This window comes from Myotis daubentonii, chromosome 16 (assembly GCF_963259705.1).
Source record: "Myotis daubentonii chromosome 16, mMyoDau2.1, whole genome shotgun sequence".
NCBI classification, from domain to species: Eukaryota; Metazoa; Chordata; class Mammalia; order Chiroptera; family Vespertilionidae; genus Myotis; species Myotis daubentonii.
Genome location: NC_081855.1, coordinates 52,673,252 through 52,691,917, shown reverse-complemented (window position 1 = coordinate 52,691,917; position 18,666 = coordinate 52,673,252). Strand labels below are relative to the sequence as shown.

At 58.7% G+C, this 18,666-nt stretch overlaps 1 long non-coding RNA gene across 1 annotated transcript in view; it reads left to right on the top strand.

Annotated features, from left to right (window-relative positions):
- The first annotated feature begins 4,065 nt into the window (after positions 1 to 4,065).
- Positions 4,066 to 18,666, top strand: part of LOC132219038 (uncharacterized) — a 115,366-nt gene continuing 100,765 nt past the window's right edge. The window contains exon 1 of the long non-coding RNA XR_009449357.1: positions 4,066 to 4,675. This is a non-coding gene — a long non-coding RNA (uncharacterized LOC132219038). The remainder of the gene's footprint in view (positions 4,676 to 18,666) is intronic.

Below are 18,666 nucleotides of genomic sequence, written 5' to 3'. Positions count from 1 at the left end.
CGGGTGAAGTGACGGCTGTGACCGTGTTGAGTTTCCGGTGGAGTTTCCAGCGGTGACGCGTGGAATGCGGCCCCTCCCTGCTCCTCTGGGGCTGCTCCTTCCTTGCCCCCGGGCTTTCAGCAGAGACCCGTCCCTTCCGTCCCTCCCGTCCCTCCCGTCCCTTCCGCTGGGCTGAGGTCTGGCCTGCCCAGAGCCAGGCGACGTCGAGGGAAAACCCACAGGTTGCGCCATCAGAATGACTGGACCAGATTCAAAGGCCGTTCGGGCTTCTACTCCCCACATGACCCCGTCAAGCCCTTCAGCCTCTCAGCCAGTGTTCTCACCTGTGAGGGAGGGAGGGAGGGAGGGTGAGAATGGCTCCGCCTCATGGGGCTGGGGGACAGGTTTGGATGTGCAGGGCGGCCTCGCTAAGCCTCCTCTCTGCCCCTCTCTGCCCACTCCCCTCCTGCCCTCCCATCTTCAGCGAAGGAGAAGGAGGAGAAGGCACTTCAGTGTCTGATGAGGTAAGCGAGGAGGCTGCACGCCCCGCAGACAAAGCCTCAGTGTTCCAGGGCAGCGCTGTGTGCCTCCTCCTTGCTGGGGGCGGGCGGAGGAGGCCGAGGGTGGGGCCCCGCATTTTCCCAGCCCTGCTCAACCCCACCGTCTTCCACCCTCCGACCTGCTCCCTGGAATGGAGGAAATGACCCAGTCGAGAAGGGAGGGCCTCTCAGGTGAGTGTGGGCCCACCTGGACCTGTGCTTTTGAGAATATTTGCGTTACAAAGCTTCTTGCAAAAGCTTCCGATGAGCCCTGCGCACATCCCAAACTCTGATCTCCCCATGCACCCCGGTGCCCCCCTCCAACGTGATGCCAACTTAAGGCTGGAAAAGACGGGCTGTTTATTCAGCGACTCCCTTCACCGCCTGAGGGCTGTCCTTGGAGGATTACACCCCTGGCCCTTCTGACATGCTCCTGTAAGGGGCTGAACAGGTCCCAGGAGCTTGAGAGACAGAGCAGGAGGCAGAGCTGCCCAAGAAAGGAGGCAGCACTTTCTAGAATGGCCCCCTGGGCCACAGGGGGACTCGGTGGCCAGGGAGTATTGGGCGAGGCAGCACCTGTGCAAGGGGAAGATGCTGGCTCCTAGACGGCCTGAGGTTGAGGTGATGTGGAAACATCCAGCAGGCAGGCAGGCAGGCAGGCAGGCAGGCAGGCAGGGGGCAGGCCTGGCTTCCAGCCAGCCTCACAGTGGGCAGGACTGGGTGTGAGAGCAGACAGGGGTCAAAGAAGGGAGACGAGGGGACAGCTCAGCACCGAGCCTGGGATGTGTCCCATGTCCCGGGGGCAGGGAAGGGGACAGAGTCAGCCCTCAGGGCAGATACGCCAGAAAAAGGACCTGCGGAGAGATGAAACCAGGAAGTCTGCTGCAGCTCCCTAGCCGAGGAGGCCGGTGGACTTGGTAAAGCCGGGGGGATGGGAGTAGGAAGAGGCGGCAGGGCTGTTCGGCCACGGGCACATTGCTCCATTTGTTAGCTCATCGGGAGGCAGCAGTGATCTTACTTCCCATCTCTCAGGATTCCCGTGAGCATCTGCTGCTTCTGTGCTTGGCACCGAGCCCAAGGAGTAGTAGGTGCTCAGTGAAATCTCGTTCTCATCTACCACTGAGAAGTGAGCCTGCTGGGAGAGGAAGCCCATAGTCTTGTGGTGTGAAGGGGAGAGAGACCCGGGCTCTGCTGAGTCCTCACCTGAGGCCGCTCGCTCACACTCAGGACGTGCCAGAAATGTAAAGGCCTGGCTGACCCTTTCTAAACTTTCTGGTGGCGGAGCCCTCACTTTCATTACGTGATAGCATTTAAAATAATATTTTTATTGATTTCAGAGAGGAAGGGAAAGGGAGAGAGAACTAGAAACATCAATGATGAGAGAGAATCATTGATCCATTGCCTCCTGCATGCCCCGTACTGGGGATCAAGCCCGCAACCCAGGCATGTGTCCTGACCAGGAATCGAACCATGACCTCCCAAGCCTAGGAAAACCAGCAACCTGGGTTTTATCACTAGTGAGAAGGTGTCCCCTTCTCACTTCTGGAACTGCCCTTCCTTGGGCAGACCTGTCTCTGAGACTCTTGGGCATCAGCAAGTTCGCCTGCGTGTTCCACCGGCCAGTACGCGCGTCCTGGGGCCTGAGAGAGTCTCCCCGCATGTGGCACTGCGTCAGTCTTGGACTAGTCTGCGTTTCCTCTGTGTCAGGCTGTGTCTGCACGCCATCCAGTGGTCCCCTCTCATTCCCTAGTTCTCTTCCCCTGGTTTCAGTTACCTGCGGTCAACCGTGGTCTGAAAATATTAAGTGGAAAATTCCAGAAATAAACAACTCATCAGTTTTCAGTTGCTGACCATTCTGAGTCCTGTGATAAAATCTCGCTCCGTGCCTCCCGGGATGTGAATCATCCCTTTTGTCCAGCGTCTCCGCGCTGTAGCCGCTCCCTGCCTGGCTAGGTGTTCAGATGGACTGTCCCGGTATCACAGTACCTATGTTTAAGGCACCCCTGTGTTACTCAATCACGGCTCAAAGCCATTCCCACTAATTCTATTGCCGTATGTTGTAATTGTTCTATTTTTAAAATATAGATTTTATTGATTTCAGAGAGGAAGGGAGAGGGAGAGAGAGAGAAACGTCACTTTGATGAGAGAGAATCATTGATTGGCTGCCTCCTGCACACCGCACACTGGGGATCAAGCCTGCAACCGGGGCATGTGCCCTGACTGAGAATCGAACCCTGACCTTCTGATTAATAGGTCGACGCTCAACCCTGAGCCACGCCTGCCAGGCCCCCTTCCTTCTTTTATACCCTCAGTGTTCCCTCCACACAGACGGCTCTCTGCCTTCCTTTGTTGGTGGTGGTGGTTTGGGTTTGTGTGTCTTTTAGGCTGTTATTCCCTGCCCACTCCAGACTCAGCGCAGACGCACCCTCAGGACGCCCTGACGGATGTCCCAGGCAGGGTTAGGTGTCCCAGGTCCCTACAGTCTCACACCCACACAGTGACCAGGTGCCCCTGCCCCCCTCACTGGACTCGGAGCTCCTTGAGGGAGGACTTCGGCCTTTCTGCTCCCATTGTGTGCCGGTGCTCAGGGGCTGAATGAAAGAGGAGGCGGCTGCAGAACCTGAAGCCTGCAATAGGGCAGTGGCAGCCCCAGAATGTTCCTGATTTTTTTTTTTTTTTTTGAGAGACAGGAAGGGAGAGGGAGAGAGAGAGAAACATCGATGATGGGGGATGGAGCTGGCAGCACCGGCATATGTCCTGACCGGGAATCGTACCTGCGACCTCCTGGTCCATGGAACAGTGCTCAATCCAAATTGCCACACAGGCCGGGCTTGCTTTTTATTTTTATTTCTTTTTATTGTTCAATATGTTTTTATTGATTTGTTTTTGAGGGAGAGGAAAAGAGAGGGAGAGAGTTAGCAACATCGATGATAGAGAAACATCGATCCAGAATTTTAATCCAGGAGGGCCTCTCGGTGGCGATTGGTTGGTGGAGCCTTGAAGCCAAGGGTGTTTAGCAAACGAGCGTAGGGGACACGTGTAAGGGAACCACAGTTGTTCATATTAGAGATGGGAGAGCAGGCCACCCCGTGCAGGCCAACAGTATCCTGACCCTCTGAAAGTCTACGGAGGCAGACACGACTGTCCTCTGTCTGTGTCCGAGGAAGAACGCGAGGCATCCCTGGTAGCTCCTCCATGGTCACACAGCAGGTAGTGGCAAGCTGGCTTCTCTGACTCGGGGCTAGAAGGTTTGTCATCCGGGGAGGCGTTTAGGGGCTTGGTGCTGCCCACCTTACGCACAAAGACCAGCCTAGACCCAACGGAGTTGGCGATCGCGCGGAGAAAGGGTTGCAAGGAAGGGTTGCAAGAGAGGACAGCTGTCACGAGTGGACCCGAACCATTCCTACAGCGGCTCTGTGTTCTGCCTAGGAAAACAGAACTACAACTCCCAGAAAGCAGTTCGGCCTCTCGCCGCCCCACCCCACGCTCCCCCCTCGCCCCGCCCCTCCTCGGGCGGCTATATAAGGGCGGAATGGCCAGGCCCGGCACAGAGCGCGGAGGCGGCGCTGCGCGCCTTGCGCCCTCGGAGCCGGCTGGATGCGGCCGCCGCAGCTGGCACCCGCCGCTCCGCACTCCTCCACCCCGAGGCCTCCTTTGCCCCGCGGGCGTCCACCCTAAGCTCCCTGGGCCCCGCAGACCTGCAGACCCGAGGCGGAGAGCGCATTTGCCTTTGGCTCTCTCCCGGACTTGGCAGAGGGGTTCCGGCGGGAATCTGGGCTGGCGCTGGCGATGCGCAGCCAAGGAGGGCGAGGCGCTGCGTCCATGCGGGGTGCTCCCCTAGAGCGAGGAGGCGGGATGCCCTCGCCGGGGCCCGCGGGGCCCTCTGCACCTGCCTGAACCGTGCGCCCACCCCCAGACCCGGGAACGCGGCCCTTGGGAACCCCAGCCAGTGACCTCCGCGCGACCTCCGCGGGTCCGAGCGCAGAGGCCGGCCGGCAGCTCTTCGACCTTGGATGGCAAGTGGGCAGTGGGGTGGGTGCTCCGGGCGCCTAATGTGGATTACTTGGTGTGTACCAGCCGGGCTCAGAAGACTCGCGACCCCGTCTCCGGACGTGGACTGATTCATTCTACCTAGCGGTCGGGTCGCTTCCCTGGAGGTAAGTTTTCTGGCACTTCCTGGGGGGAGGTTTGATTGGACTCCCCATCCGCACCACCGCGCGTCGCTCTCTGAAGGTCTGCAGTTCTGGGTTGAAATTTTTCCTCTGGTAATTGACATCTCGGAGGACATTTGAGCCATCCCGCTGTCTCCAGACAGAGCTGATGGCTCGGGTCACGGTGGTCAGCGCCCATCCCTGGCCTCTGACTGCCCCCTGGGACCGCGCTCAGCCTGGGGAAAGGCTCGGAGTCCTGGGCGCACTGCGGCTCTTGCATTTACCTTTTTGCCTTGTTGCCCTGGGGGTGGGGGGAGGGGGCGCCGTTATTTAGGGAGCGGAGCCACCTGGGGAAGCTCCTGGCGTCTGGCCACCAGCGACTCAGAATGCACAGCGCTTGGGGAAGGCGGCGGGGCCAGCCCCTCTCACCCTTGGGCATGGGTGGGCGGATGTGTTTCTGGATGTCCCTGTGGGCTGGCTTGACTGCAAGGACTGGGTCCCCCGTCAGGCCGATGCTGGAATGATGGGGGCAGGTCTTTGAATGGGTGGAAGGCGGCTGGAATTCGGTCCCCTGCGTCCCCCCCCCCCCCACAGTTCCCTGCACCCTTCACCCAACTTGTTCATGGAAGAGCTTTCCTCGCCAACGTGGGCAGGGGCTTGTCTTGAGTCCTGAACTGAAAGCAAACCGCTGGGTATCTCCCCCCCCTCCCCCCCTTCCCCCCTCCTTTTGTGTCCCCCTGTTTGGGGCAGCACGGTGCCTGTCCTTGGGGAGGGGAGGAAGAGGTGTTCACTGCATGGATGACCGAGCCAGTCCCCCGTGATGTACAGATAAACCAGGGTCCTCCTTGTCCTTCTCCCTCCTTGGCGCTTGTCCTCAGCCATCCCCTCCCCTTCTCCCAGCCCTCCTGGCAGCCTGTCTGTGACGATCCATTTCCTGCCCCAGAGTCCCTCCTGCAGAGGAAACTTCTGGAAGCTGCCAGGGGTCTCCTCGCTAGGTGCCCGGGGTGCTGTTGCCTCCAGTGAGCACCTGCTGGGGGGAGAAGGAGGGCCAGGCCCCCCAGAAGAGGAAACGGGAGGTGTGTGTACCGCCACTTCCCCCAGAGCCCTGCCTCTGGCCACCCCAGGTCCCTGGCGCTGCCCAGTTGCTGCAGCAATGGTCCCGGTGGCCGCCCCCACCCCGCGGCCTGACGACAGTTCCTGGGATGAACCGTGGAAACTGTCCCACTGATGGATGACCCCCTGCACCACCCGCGCACCCCGGCTGATCGTAACCTCTGTTATAGAAAACAACAAAAAAGTGCAAAAAGCAGGAAAACCCACCCAATTCCCACAGCAGTGCCGGCAATCGGACGCATTTCCTCCCCGCTGAACCCCTGCAGTATACACAACATCATTCCCGTTTCCCCTGCCCCCCTCGATTTCACTGGCACGGTCCCCCATGCCATGACTGTCTTCCGCCCCAGGTACTGAAGGTACCGAGTCGTAATTTGCTTGGCAATTCCCATGGCTGGACTCAGGTGCTTCCAGGTTTTTACCCTTAGAAGCAATGCATTGGGGAGCACTTTTGTACGTAAGGATCTGTCCACTTTTGGGAAATTCCCAGAAACCTCTGTCTTTGCTGTAAGTCGGAGTCATGTCTAAAGTCCGAGGCAGGTCACCCTGGGCAGGCGGTCCGAGGTGGGCTTTCTAGGGGAGAGCACCCCTGTCCATCAGGGAACCCACGTCCGGAGCCAGAACACTGGGGCTTTTTTGTCTTGTTTTTCCCACAGCAAAGCGTTGATCAGCATCGGCCTGAGGTGGGTAGAAATGTGCCAGTTATGTTCGTGAGGCCACAGATTAAAGTGTACGAGGCAGCTGCATTCCAAAGACGGTCGTTTAGAAAAGATGTTGATTTGGATAGAAACCTAGATTTGCAGGAATGTTGCACTAACAGTGCCTGGGTTTCCCCTGCACCCTGTACCCCGCTTCCCTAACTGCAAACATATGCACAGCCCCGTGCTCACGCCCAGGTGAACTCGGTTACTGATCGATTCCCAGGCCTTGCTCAGGGGCTCCCCATTGTCCCGCTACCTTGGTTTGTGAGTCAGGATCCTGCACCGAGGAAAGGCTGTCTTGTAAAAAAAGGGGGAGTTGAGAGGGGCTCAGCAGACCCCCTTTTTAAAAAGAAACCTCTTCGTTGAGGTCCGACCGACACCAAAAGCTGTCCGTACTGGAGGCAGGAACTGGATGAGTTTGTAAGACGCGCCAGCACCGCGAAGCCCTGCCGAATACGCCGTGAGCGTGTTCATCGCCCCCACAGGTTTCCGCCCGCCCACTGTGTTATTATTTTCATGTGTGTGCGATAAGAACGCTGCACAAGAGATCTACCCTCTTAGCAAACGGGTGCGTGTACAATGCAGTATTGTTAACTCCAGGCGCTACGCCATGGGGGAGGCTAGGGTTTACCCCAGAGAAGGGTCACAGTTGAGAAACCCCCTCACCTTCTTCTCCAGGTAAACTCCCCCCTCCTCCCTCTGCAGAGCCAGCAGGGCAGACGAGACCCCCCACCGCCCAGCGGGGAGGCGAGCAGAGCATCCCCGGGTACCCGCCTCCCTCCTCTCAACGCCGCCCTGGGAAGGAGTCGTGTAGTGAAAATCGGGTCAGAGCCGGATCTGTCCCGGCATGTCTCCCGTGGGGCAGACGGACGGATGACACCTGGTGTGCGTGAGAGCAGCGAGCCGCCGAGCCCGCCGCTGCCGAGCCCTGCGTGCCAGGCCTGTGCCGTGACTCACGCCGAGTGGCAGGTGTGTCCGGTGCTCGGCGTGCAAACCCAGCCAAGAGCATTTCCTGGTTACCTGGGCAGATTTAAAGCAACACGGGGTTCTGCTCTCACCTCGGAATGGAGGCGGGGGATTGTCAAGCCATCAGGGGCCAGGAGGTGGTCCCCTTTCTTTTGGGGGGGACTTCCTTCACCAAAGAGGGGTGAGGAGAGCCAGCCTGATGGGTTTGGGGAAGCAGCCGATGGGGATGGAGGCTGGCCTGGCCGAGTATCTTTGCAGGAGCGGCTTGTGAGAACTCGGGGGAGCCAGGAATGAGGCTCCTGTCCTGCCCGCCCCGCCGCCCCACCAGGACCCCATGAATCCCAACCTTCCCCCACATACACCTGTGAGCTCCGGCATCCCCGGCTGTGCCAGCTCGGAGTGGCCGCCACCGACTGCAGGCGATGTTTGCTGGGGAGGAGGAAGTTTTGAGGTTACTTAACTCTCAACAAAACAGACTTCTGTTGTCCAGATAGAGTTTCTCTGTTGCTGCGAGGGTCTGGTCACCGAGGCTGGGTTTTCCCTTTCCTCTGTAAAACGCTCTTAGTCTTCCTCTTCTGGCTTGTAACTTGAAAGGTATCCCTGCGTCCCCTCTGCCCTCCCAGCTCCCCAGCTCCCAGGCAGTTTCTGTAGTCAGCCGGCTCCAGCGAGGATCATGACAGGAAGTCTTGTTGGGAGAGGGGCTGGGGATGTTGTGACCGAGCGGCTCTGGAACAGCCTTCTGTCTCCACCTGCCTTGTCCCTCCGGGGGCCCTGCCTTCTGGGAGTGGCCATTCTTCCCAGATCAACGTGGGTGCAGACTGTATGCCCAGCGCTGCTCCCCAGGCCCCCTGGCCTGCAGACTGTTGTTTGTGTAAGAATAGATTGCTTGGAGAACTTGGTAAAAATGAGTATTCTCAGCAGCCATCCCTGCCCTCACCCCAATTTTAGGGGTTCTGTTTTGGTTTATGTGGGGGCAGGGAATGCTCAGAGATCTGCATGTTAAACAAGCTGCCCAGGGCATTTGAAGACACAGGGGGTTGACGGGCTTCTTGGCCAGCTAAAGCCCAAATGGAACCTTTTCCTGCTGAAGCTTCCCTTTTCTCCTCCTTCAGGAAGCCTTCCTGGCTTGCCTCCCCCTGGTCTCGCGCCCCCCCCCTCCCCCCACGTATGTGATTTGCTGGTGAAGGTTTTGACATAGAAGTCTTGAAAGCAGGTGCCCTTTGTACTTGGTTAAGACAGAAATGGCTGCATTGGGGCGAAAGATAAAGGACCTGCATTTCTGGGCTTGAGGAATAAATTTTATCTGCAGTCTCTCACCTGGGCGGTGCGGTCGTGAGTTCCCCGGGAGCCTGGAAAATGCCCTCTCATAGATACCTTCCTGGTGCATATGCCCATGTGCCCATGGAGACCATGGCTGCTTCTGGCCGACGTCACCCTAGGCCAGTGATGGCGAGCCTATGACACGCGTGTCAGAGGTGACGCGCGAACTCATTTTTTGGTTGATTTTTCTTTGTTAAATGGCATTTAAATACATAAAATAAGTATCAAAAATATAAGTCTTTGTTTTACTATGGTTGCAAATATCAAAAAATTTCTATATGTGACACGGCACCAGAGTTAAGTTAGGGTTTTTCAAAATGCTGACACGCCGAGCTCAAAAGGTTCGCCATCACTGCCCTAGGCGATGCCCACTGGCACCACGGGGCTGGTTCGGGTCCTCCCCACCAAGTTAGCACCCTCTCTTTCCCAGGATAGATGCACCCAGCTCTCTGCACACGAGGACGAGAACTTTCCTGCATGGATCCCTCCCTTTGAACCGTGCCATTGGCTCAAGACGCCCTGTGCAAAATCGCTTGGGTGCCCATGCTTCACAGACTCGGTTTGTGCCCAGAAAAATGTCCGTGTCAAACCGATCTTGGTCGATCAGAGGACTCGCGAAAGGCCCGGAGGAAGCGTGCCACCCAGAGGAGTGCTGGAGCGGCAGGTTTCTGTCACAGGCCTCTTTTCGGGCTGTGAGTCATCACCTCCTCCCGTGTTGGGTCTGTCGGTGCAGGTTCTTCCGTAGAAACCAGGTGCCTCTGTAGTTGGGTAAGGCCGACGTGGCCACATCTGGGCGCAGGACGAAGGAGCAGCAGTTCTGCAGGAATAAGTCAGACCGCAGTCTCTCCCCTGGGCTCGGGGAGCCCTCCCCCCGCCCCCCGGTGGTTTGGAAATGCCCGATTTTAATGGTTCTCAGACCCGCTTCCTTTGCCTGAAACGTGGGCCTTGGCCTCATGCTGCTGTAGCGATGTCCTCCCCTTCCCGTTCGCTTCCTTGGACTGAGAAGCCTGCGTGGGGCTGGGCGGGGAGCAGCTTCCCCGCCTGCCCAGCGACCCGTCAGATAATCCACTAGGGGTTTGGGCTGGACCGTGCTTTCAGGCCATCGTTGGCATATTCCCTCTCTCTCATTAGGGACGCCTTTCCAATCATTCGCCAATTCTGCAATTATCGAGCGCCTGCTGGCTGCTTCTCCAGACGTCGGTGACATCACTTCTGTTCTTTGTCACGTGGGCTCCTGTGGTCCCGGGGCCCGTGGGAAGCTGGCCGGACACAGCGGTCTTTGTGGGGAGGGTCCCGCTGTGTTCAGGCCTGAAAGGACGTGTCTGAGATGCTGGCCGCCTGGGACACATTCCTCAGGACGTGAGTGAAGCCCTGCGGAGCTCGGAGTAACGATGATCATTTCTGCCTTTGTGCCTCCTTCACTTTATTCTTCTTCTTAATTTTAACCTTTTTTTGGTGGCAAAAATGTACCTAACGTGGAGTTTACCACCTTAGCCATTTTTCAGTGTGCAGCCCGTGGCATGATGTCCATTCACATTGTTGTGTGACCATCACCACCATCTTCCTCGAGAACTTTTCATCATCGCACGCGGAACTCTGTCCCCACTGCTCCTCCCCGGCCCCTGGCCGCCTCTGTTCTGTGTCCCATCCGGTCTCCATGACTTTACTGCAGGGATTTCGTTGAAGGGGAGGCAGATGACATTCGTCCTCTGTATCTGTATCTGACCGATGTCACTTAGCATCATGGCCTCAAGGCTCACCCACGTTGGAACAGGTGTCAGAATATACGCCCCCCCATGTGAAGCCTGAATCATATTCCACCGCATGGACAGGCACATTTGTGTATCTGTGATCCAGGGATGGACACCTTTTGCCTCTTGTGAACGATGCTGCTGTGAACTTGGCTGTAGAGATACCCGTCCGAGTCCCTGCTTTTGGTTGTTCTGTGTGCGAACCAGACGTGGAATTGCTGGGTCAGATGGTCATTCTGTGTGTAACTTTCCGAGGAACCGCCATGCTGTTTCCATAGCTGCTGCACCGTTTTCCATTCTCACCCTCAGTGCACAGGGTTCCCGTTTCTCCATATCCTCGCTGACATTTTATTTTATTTTATTTTTTATTATTTTTTTTATACATAATAGCCATCCCAGTGGGTGAGAAGTGGCCCCTGACTAACTGTAAAGGCAGGTTGACCGGGACGGTTAGATTTTTTTCCAGGGACATTCCAGGAGCCCGTGGGAAGGATCTCCCCTCAGCGCCGAGAGCCCAGGGCCACGGGCAGCAGAGGGCACGGGGGCACCCGCTCCCAGTCTGCCGCCTCTGTACTTTCTGAGCGACAAGGCCTGGTGTTCCGGCGTGTCCTGTAGGTCCTCGCTGTTTGCTGGAGTTGTCCATGTGCTTTTGTGCCCCCATCCCACCTCTCACCCTCAACCGGGGGACATGGTCAGGTGTCACTCCCGTGCTCCGAAGGGGCGTTCCGGCCGGGGTGTGAAGTGGCGCAGGAAGATACTGACTCCTCACCCCGGCCTGGTGCGCTCTGGGAAGAGACTAACTATTTGGGGAGCGTGGGTGAAGCGAGGGCTGGGAGGAGGGCGATCGGAGCCGAGATCTGCGAGAACTCCGGGGGACGTCCTCTCAGCCCACTTGTCCTGCGTGGTCACATTTCATCCACGACATTTGCTGAGTGTGGGTTGTTTATAAAAAAAAAAAAAAAGGGAACATTATCTTTCTATAGAACTCATTTCTGCACTGTCGAGTGGCTTCAGAAATGCCCTGGGGCTCAGTGGTGACAGCCGTGGCCGTGGCCGCCGTGAGAGGGTCACCTCCTTTCTCACACTTTCTTCCCTGAGTTGTGTGTGAGCCCTGAGAGCTCAGCCTGCTCCCCTTTGACATCAGACGTCCCAAGTGTGTCTGGCCTCAAGGTGGGGGGTAGGCGTCGGCAGGAAGTGGTTTTATCAGCCTGGGGGTTGGGGGATCCAAGCTTTGCACCTCTTTGCCTCTCAGGGCCCCTGCGCCCTTCCCCACGGGGCGGGAGAATGACTGCGGGCCCCCGGAGCCACCACGAATGAGCCTCTTTTATTTTTATTTTGTCGTGATATCGGGCCTGTGGCTGGGGTGCCAGGACGGACGCCCCGAGCCCAGCGGCCTTCTCTCGGGGACGGGAGGGGAAGAGAGAGGGTGCCCCCGCGACCTTGCCCGTGACTTCACACCAGACTTGTCTCTGGCCCCAGGGTCACGTGGCCACTGGCAGGCCGGCTGGGAAACTGGGATGTTTGGGTTTTTAATTAAGTTTCTTAAGTGGAAAGCAGGACTGCGGTTAACCAGGATGGTCCCGTTCTCGCTCCACCCTGACCGCTGGGTGCTCCCGCCGTTCCTGGAATTGCCCTCCTCGCCCCTTCCCGCTGCCTGCTTTTTTTTTTTTTAAATCCTCACTCCAGGATATTTTTTCTATTGATTTCTAGAGAGTGGAAGGGAGGAAGGAGGGGGAGATAGAAACATCCACGTGAGAGAGACACATCGACTGTTTGCCTCCCGCACGTGCCCCGACTGAGGCTGGGGAACCTGCAACCGCCGTACGTGCCCTTGACCGGGAATCAAAGCTGGACCCTTCCACCCTGACCGGTTTGGCTCAGTGGATAGAGCATCAGCCTGCGTGTGGACTGAAGGGTCCCAGGTTTGATTCCGGGCAAGGGCATGTACCTTGGTTGCGGGCACATCCCCAGTAGGAGGTGTGCAGGAGGCAGCTGATTGATGTTTCTCTCTCATCGATGGTGCTCTCTATCCCTCTCCCTTCCTCTCTGTAAAAAATCAATAAAATATATTAAAAAAAAAAAAAAAGCTGGACCCTTCCGTCCACAGACCGGCGCTCTAACCACTGAGCAACCGGTGAGGGCTCTGCTGCCGTCTTATCCCGTTTCTCTCCCCTCACCTCCTGGGCTATAGTTGAACCTGGCTCCTCCTCCCTCTTCCAAACCCCTTCTCTCCACCCTGTCCCTGGGCGTGTGTCGGCAGGGCACCCACTTGGTGCTGATGGCTGTCTGCAGCGGCATTTAACATAACCTGCCCCTTACACTATACACCGGCCCTATTCCTTCCACATCCCGGGTCGGGGTTCAAGAAATAAGACGTGCCGAGCAGCGCCGGCTGCCTGAGCAGTGGAGTTATATTAGGAAGGAGCGGGGAGCCAGCCTCTCACTGGCCTGGGCAGGCTGTTCCAGAATTTTCCTCCATCCCTGCAGGGCCTGCATGCAGGCACGATCATTTCTGACGTCGGAGGCTGAGAGACTGTATACTCTTGGAGCCCCAAAGCTCTGAAGGATGGAGCCCTGGCCCACGTAAGCTCAGGTCTTGGCCCGTGCCCGTGTGTCTTTGTGCAAGTTGCTCAGCCTCTCTGGGCTCAATTCCTCATCCGCGAAAGGCGGGTATTTGTAGGTTGGTGGCGTTTAGTGGCAAGTGACAGAAAAGCCAATTCTAATCTTAAACGATTGAAGTTTTGGTTGTTCCTGTAACTGAAGTCGAGGGGTTGTGCTTTTGGAGGGCCTGTTGGCTCTCTGGTTTCCTCCAGTTCTTTTCACCGTCCGTTTGCTTTCCTGGTCGGAGCGGAGGGAGCAGGAGCCTTCGCAGGCCTCCTGCTTCTGCAGACCCAGGCGAGAGGCCGGCTTTGTGTTGGCGTTCCTGAGGGCGGACCCCGGGGCCTGCCCCGTGCCCAGCAGGTGGACACGTGGACGGCTCTCCTGCGGCCATAAGCCTCACACCTGGGCCTGTGGGGCCAGCTTCCCTCCCCGGAGCCCCTGGGGTTTCTGCCAAGGGAAACTGAGGCCCTTAGGAAGCCGGGATGGATGGAGGGAGATGGCACCACACGTTGACTCTGAGTGGATGGGGCTGCGTGCGGGACGAACACCACAGTGCGTGGTGGGGCAGGGAGGGCATTCTGTCCACCTTTGTGTACCCGGTACCTGGGAGAGTCGGTGCAGGGGCGCGTCAGTGCCCAGCGAACGTTGGTAAATGAATGAACCGCGATGGCGCTTTCCTGCTCTGCCCCTCTGAGCCCGAGAGGCCGTGCTGCACGGAGTAGGTAATTTGGCTCTTGCATCTCTCAGTCCAGCCTTGCAGTCGCTGGCCCATGACCGGCTTCTCGTTGACCTGCGCCAAACAGTTGTTACTGGAATAGCAATTTACGTTTTTTTTAAAAAAATTGTCTTTTCACTGATTTCAGCGAGAGGAAGGGAGAAGGGGCGGGGGGAGAAACATCAATGATGAGAGAGAATCATTGATCAGCTGCCGCCCTTTCAGGATGGAGCCCGAAATCCGGGCATGTGCCCCGACTGGGAATCCAACCGTGACCTCCTGGTTCATGGATTGATGCTCAACCACTGAGCCCCACTGGCCGGGCAGGAATAGCGATTTGATGCTTAGGATGGCACCTCTCACCTGAGATTTCTTCACAGCGAAGAAACGCCTTCCCTAATCCTGAGCTTCTCTCCACCAGTGGTGTTGCCCCTGGTCCGGCTGCAGAGGCAAATTGTGGTCCATTCCTGGCGTGACAAGTCCAGTCGGTGATGGGAGGGGCCGGTGGGTTTGTGCAGACTCCTCGCCTGGCTCCTGTGTTTGGCAGCCCAGGGAGAAGACGGAGCACAAGTGGGCTTGTTCAGATGGTTCCACCGTGTTCCTACATTCACGTGCCAACCAGCGCCCCTGCTTTTGGGGGCTCCCTGTCAGACAGGCGGCCGTGACCTCCAGGCCGTGGAAGTCACGTTACACAGGTGGGCTTTGTTTGAGGAGCGGTGAGCCATGCTGGTGGGTTGTGCGAGCTCTTGGAGGAAGCCAGCTGCCCTGGCAGGTGCCACCCGCTGTCCTCGATTGGCACGTGAGGAAAGGCTCGTGGTCATGGCGATAGATTATTTCTGTTTAGAAGCAGGAGTCTGAATGGGGGGTGGGGTGACGTGGGAGGAGAGGGGCGATCGTCACGTAGCAGAGACGATGTCCTGGGAAGCGCTGGCTGTGTAGCTGGTATTGCCCCATTTAACAGGCCAGGAAGCCGAGGCTCCCAGGGCTTAGTTACTGTGCTGGTCAGCGGCGGAGCCAGAACTTGACCTGCCTCCCGGTTGGCGCCTGACCCCGTCCATCTAGGGTCCAGCTGCAGGCTTGGATCCCTGTGCCTTGGAAAGCGCTAGAAACCACAAGTCAGAGGATCCGATCGAGTGTCTGTAGCTCTGTTCACCCTTCACTTCCTCCCCGGCAATGACCCGCCGGCAAGTTTAGGACAGTCTCCCGCTCCTGCCCCAACGGAGGCGGCCCCCTCCCTTCGGGAGCGGAGGTAGGAGAGAGCGACATGGCTGTCGGTCAGGGAGACACAGCGAAGTCCCGGTCACAGTCACCAACGCCAGCGCTCCTGGGGGGCTCATGGACAGGCGTTGTCCCCAGCAGGGCTCTCCTCACCGCTCCCCAGGTTCCACGCCACCCCCGCCTTCCTCTCCGCAGGTGGGAGGCTGGTTCCCAGCGCGGTGAGCCATGCCCACCCTCTCCACGGCCAGCGGGGAGTCCGGGTCCAGATGGGGGTGAGCCTGGCTCTCAGAGGAGCCATGCCCCGCAGTGTGTCCTGCCCCTGCTCCCCCAGGGGGTGCTCATGTCCAAACAGCACCAGCAGCGCCGCCCTCCTGTGGGAATTCCAGGGCCGATGCTGAGCGCAGGCACCTGGGCTGTATCTCATTTGCTTCCCGTCTCCTGCGATCGATCGCTGGCGTGTCGAGTGGGTCCCGGGAGTCCTAGCCTCCTCGCTGAAGGGGGCTGGGGCGGTCGGGGTGCACACGTATCAGGGGACGGGAGAGTGGACGGTCCGTTATCGCAGCATTTAATGCGAGTGCTGTGATGAGGGCTCGGACCGCCCACCAGGATGGGTCCCTGTGCTCTTTGCTCCATGAGCACCAAGCTTAGTGAGCCTCCAGGCCGACGGCCCCGCTCACCCCTCCCAGGTCACACTTGGAAATTGGAGAGCGCTGTCCGACGCCGAACCAGCGTCACCCCCAGTCGGGAGGAGGGCCGGGCGAGACCTCCTCGCCCACCTGAGCGGCACTCCCATCGGCCACCGTGCACCCCGTCCTGTGCACAAAGAACCTGTAAAGGGACGTGATTGGAGGGTGGGCACGGGAGCCTGGGTGGCCTTGAGGTTGGGGGAGGGGGACTGTGTCTCATTGATGGGACTGAACCCAGATTCTCCTCCCTCTGACTTCCTCTCCCCGTCAGCGCCGTGTCCCTCGTAGAGAAGTGGACTGTCCGCTTGCGCTGCGCTGCGTCTCGGCCCTGATGCGGCTGGACTTGCTGGGGACGAACATGTCCACGTCCCGCCCAGGAGGTCCAGCCCACGTCTGCTTTCTCCTCCGCAGTGACATCCGCCGGCTGGGTGACGCGACTTATTTCGAGGTGGCGTGTGCACTCCGTGTGCGGGGAAATGTGAGGGCAGCCCCAGGAGCCTCCGTGGACTTGAGTGGAAAGACGGGGTCGGGGTGGGGGGAGGCGGGCAGAGGAGGCAGCGGGGTCAGCTCTTCCTCTGGGGTCTGCACTGGGCTTGTCTCAGCGCGTTCTTCCCTGCGGCCTGCTCGCTGCTCCTTCCTCCCGGCCGTGTCCTTCTCCTCCCCTCCTCCTCCCAGAGCACACTCAGCGGCACTCCCACGGCACTCCCACGCGGAGGGGACGTAGGACGTAGCATCCAGCATCGCCCAGGTTGGACCTGAATAAACTAACCAATGGAGGGCCTCTGTTTCTGCAACATTTTCATTGTCAGCCAATTGCTTTCTTCCCTGAGCTTCTATAGGGGTAACAACCTATAGGGTTACATTTCGTTATTAAGAAAGACACCCAGCCGGGTGTGGCTCAGTGGTTGAGCATCGACCTATGAACCAGGAGGTCACGGTTCAATTCCCGGTCAGGGCACATGCCCGGGTTGCGGGCTCGATCCCCCGTGAGGGGTGTGCAGGGGGCAGCTGATCAATGATTCTCTCTCATCATTGATGTTTCTCTCCCTCTCTCTCTCTCCCTCTCTCTCTCTCTCTCTCTCTCTCTCTCTCCACCCCCCCCACCCCAAATCCCTCTCCCTGTCTTCCGCTCCCTCTCCCTCTCCTTCTCCCTCTCCCTCCCGTCCTCTCTGAAATCAATAAAAAATATATGTTAAAAAAGATTAGGTAACCACCATGACTATTTCCCATGCACACGCACGGATCTCTGTTCTTCAGTAAGAGCAGCGGGTGCATTTCTGGCGTCAGAGCACCTGGCCTGGTGCTGACCGGTAATGCCAACATACATATCGGGGGCCTGGCAGGGTGAGCCCGCGCCTTCCTGCTGCTTCCGGGCTGTGTGGCCGTGGACGCTGGCCCGCGGACCCTGCCGCACTGTCCCGGCGCGGTCCATCGGAAAAACAACTCCACATCCCGCTTCCGAAGGTGTCACTGGTCTTGGCTCCGAGGGGTCCCGAGCATCGCACGTTCCTCTCCCTTGTGCCCCCAAATGGGGGCTCAGCCCGAGCCCTGGTTTTCGTCCCGTTTCAGTCGCCTCATTTGCCTCGAGGCGCTGGGCACGTTCACCCCACATCTCGGGGCCTCCGTGTCGGCCTGCGCACCTTAGGCGCACATCGCTGACCCCTGGGTTCATTTCCGCGAGGAGGGACGTCTCCGGGTGCGTCCCCGCCGTCTGCGGGTGACCGACCGCGAGCAAGGCTGTTCCCGGGGCCGCGCCGCTCCCCGCTTTTCCTGCCGCGCCCTCCGTGCCGGAGAAGGACCAATTAGACACCAAGGGAGTCAAAACCCAGGCCAGTTCCTGGGGGCGTCATCTGGGATCGTCCGGGACGTCTTCAGAAATCTGCTCAGGCGACCTGGTACCAACATCCACAGCCACGGAGTCCATTACCCGCCCTGCCCGGTGCCTGGAGGGAACTTATTTATTTAAGGGCCCTGGGGTGCTCTGCCTCCCCCTTTTCCAGAATGAGATTTGGACTCAAACCGCCTTCAAAGGCTCGCTCTCCCCGGGCAGCGGAGGAGGGCCCTTCCTTGAGGTAAAAGTGAGATGGTTCTTTGCTGCTGCGGGTTCAGGGCCCGGGTTCAGGGTCCGGATCCGACGGCAGCTGCAGAGGGAGCAGCCGGGGAGTAGAGCTCTGCTCCGCGGGGCGCCCATCGCTGGCCTTTCGCTTGCTCTTGGGGCCCAGGTCCTCGTTTCCATCTAAATTCTGGGGAGCGAGAAGTCCTCCCTGCACCCCCTCCTCCTTCCTGCCCCCACGGCCCTCCCCCGCTCTTAGGGGAAAAAAAACCCCTGCCCCTGTCAGCCTCCGTGTCTTTAAGAATTCCCTCCATTGTCGCCCCAGGACAGAGACCCTTCTGTGCTGCCCGCTGGAGGCCTGTCCTCTGCGGCCCCCGCCCCACCCCCCTGCCCCCCGCCCCCTGCATTAAAAGACCATCGAACAAGCTGCCCATTCTCCTCAGCGGAGGGTCCCTCTGTCCCTGGCCAAGCCACTCTTAAGGGCGCGCCTGTCCCGGGACACTCAGTTTACAAAGAGGGCTGGAGTGTCAGATAAACTGCTCAGACCCGGGAGGAGGACAAAACCCCCTTTATCCTGCCCCTTCGGGGACACCAGCAGGGCTTGTGGGCTGAGCGGGGGTCTGAGCGGACGGGGAGGGGCTGGGGCCGGGCTGGTGCGGAGAGCGGTCAGGTCTTTATCTTATCATTTCGTTTCTCAGGGAGATCTCAGCGTGGGGGTGGACTGTGCCTCTTTCAGGACCCCCCTCACCCCTCCGCCACCGCTCTAGGCCTGAAGCCCCCAGGAACACTTATACCACAATGGCAGCACCTACCAGGCGGGGCCCCATGGCAGATGCGGGCGGAGTGGGTGCTCATCCACCCCATCCTTCCCCC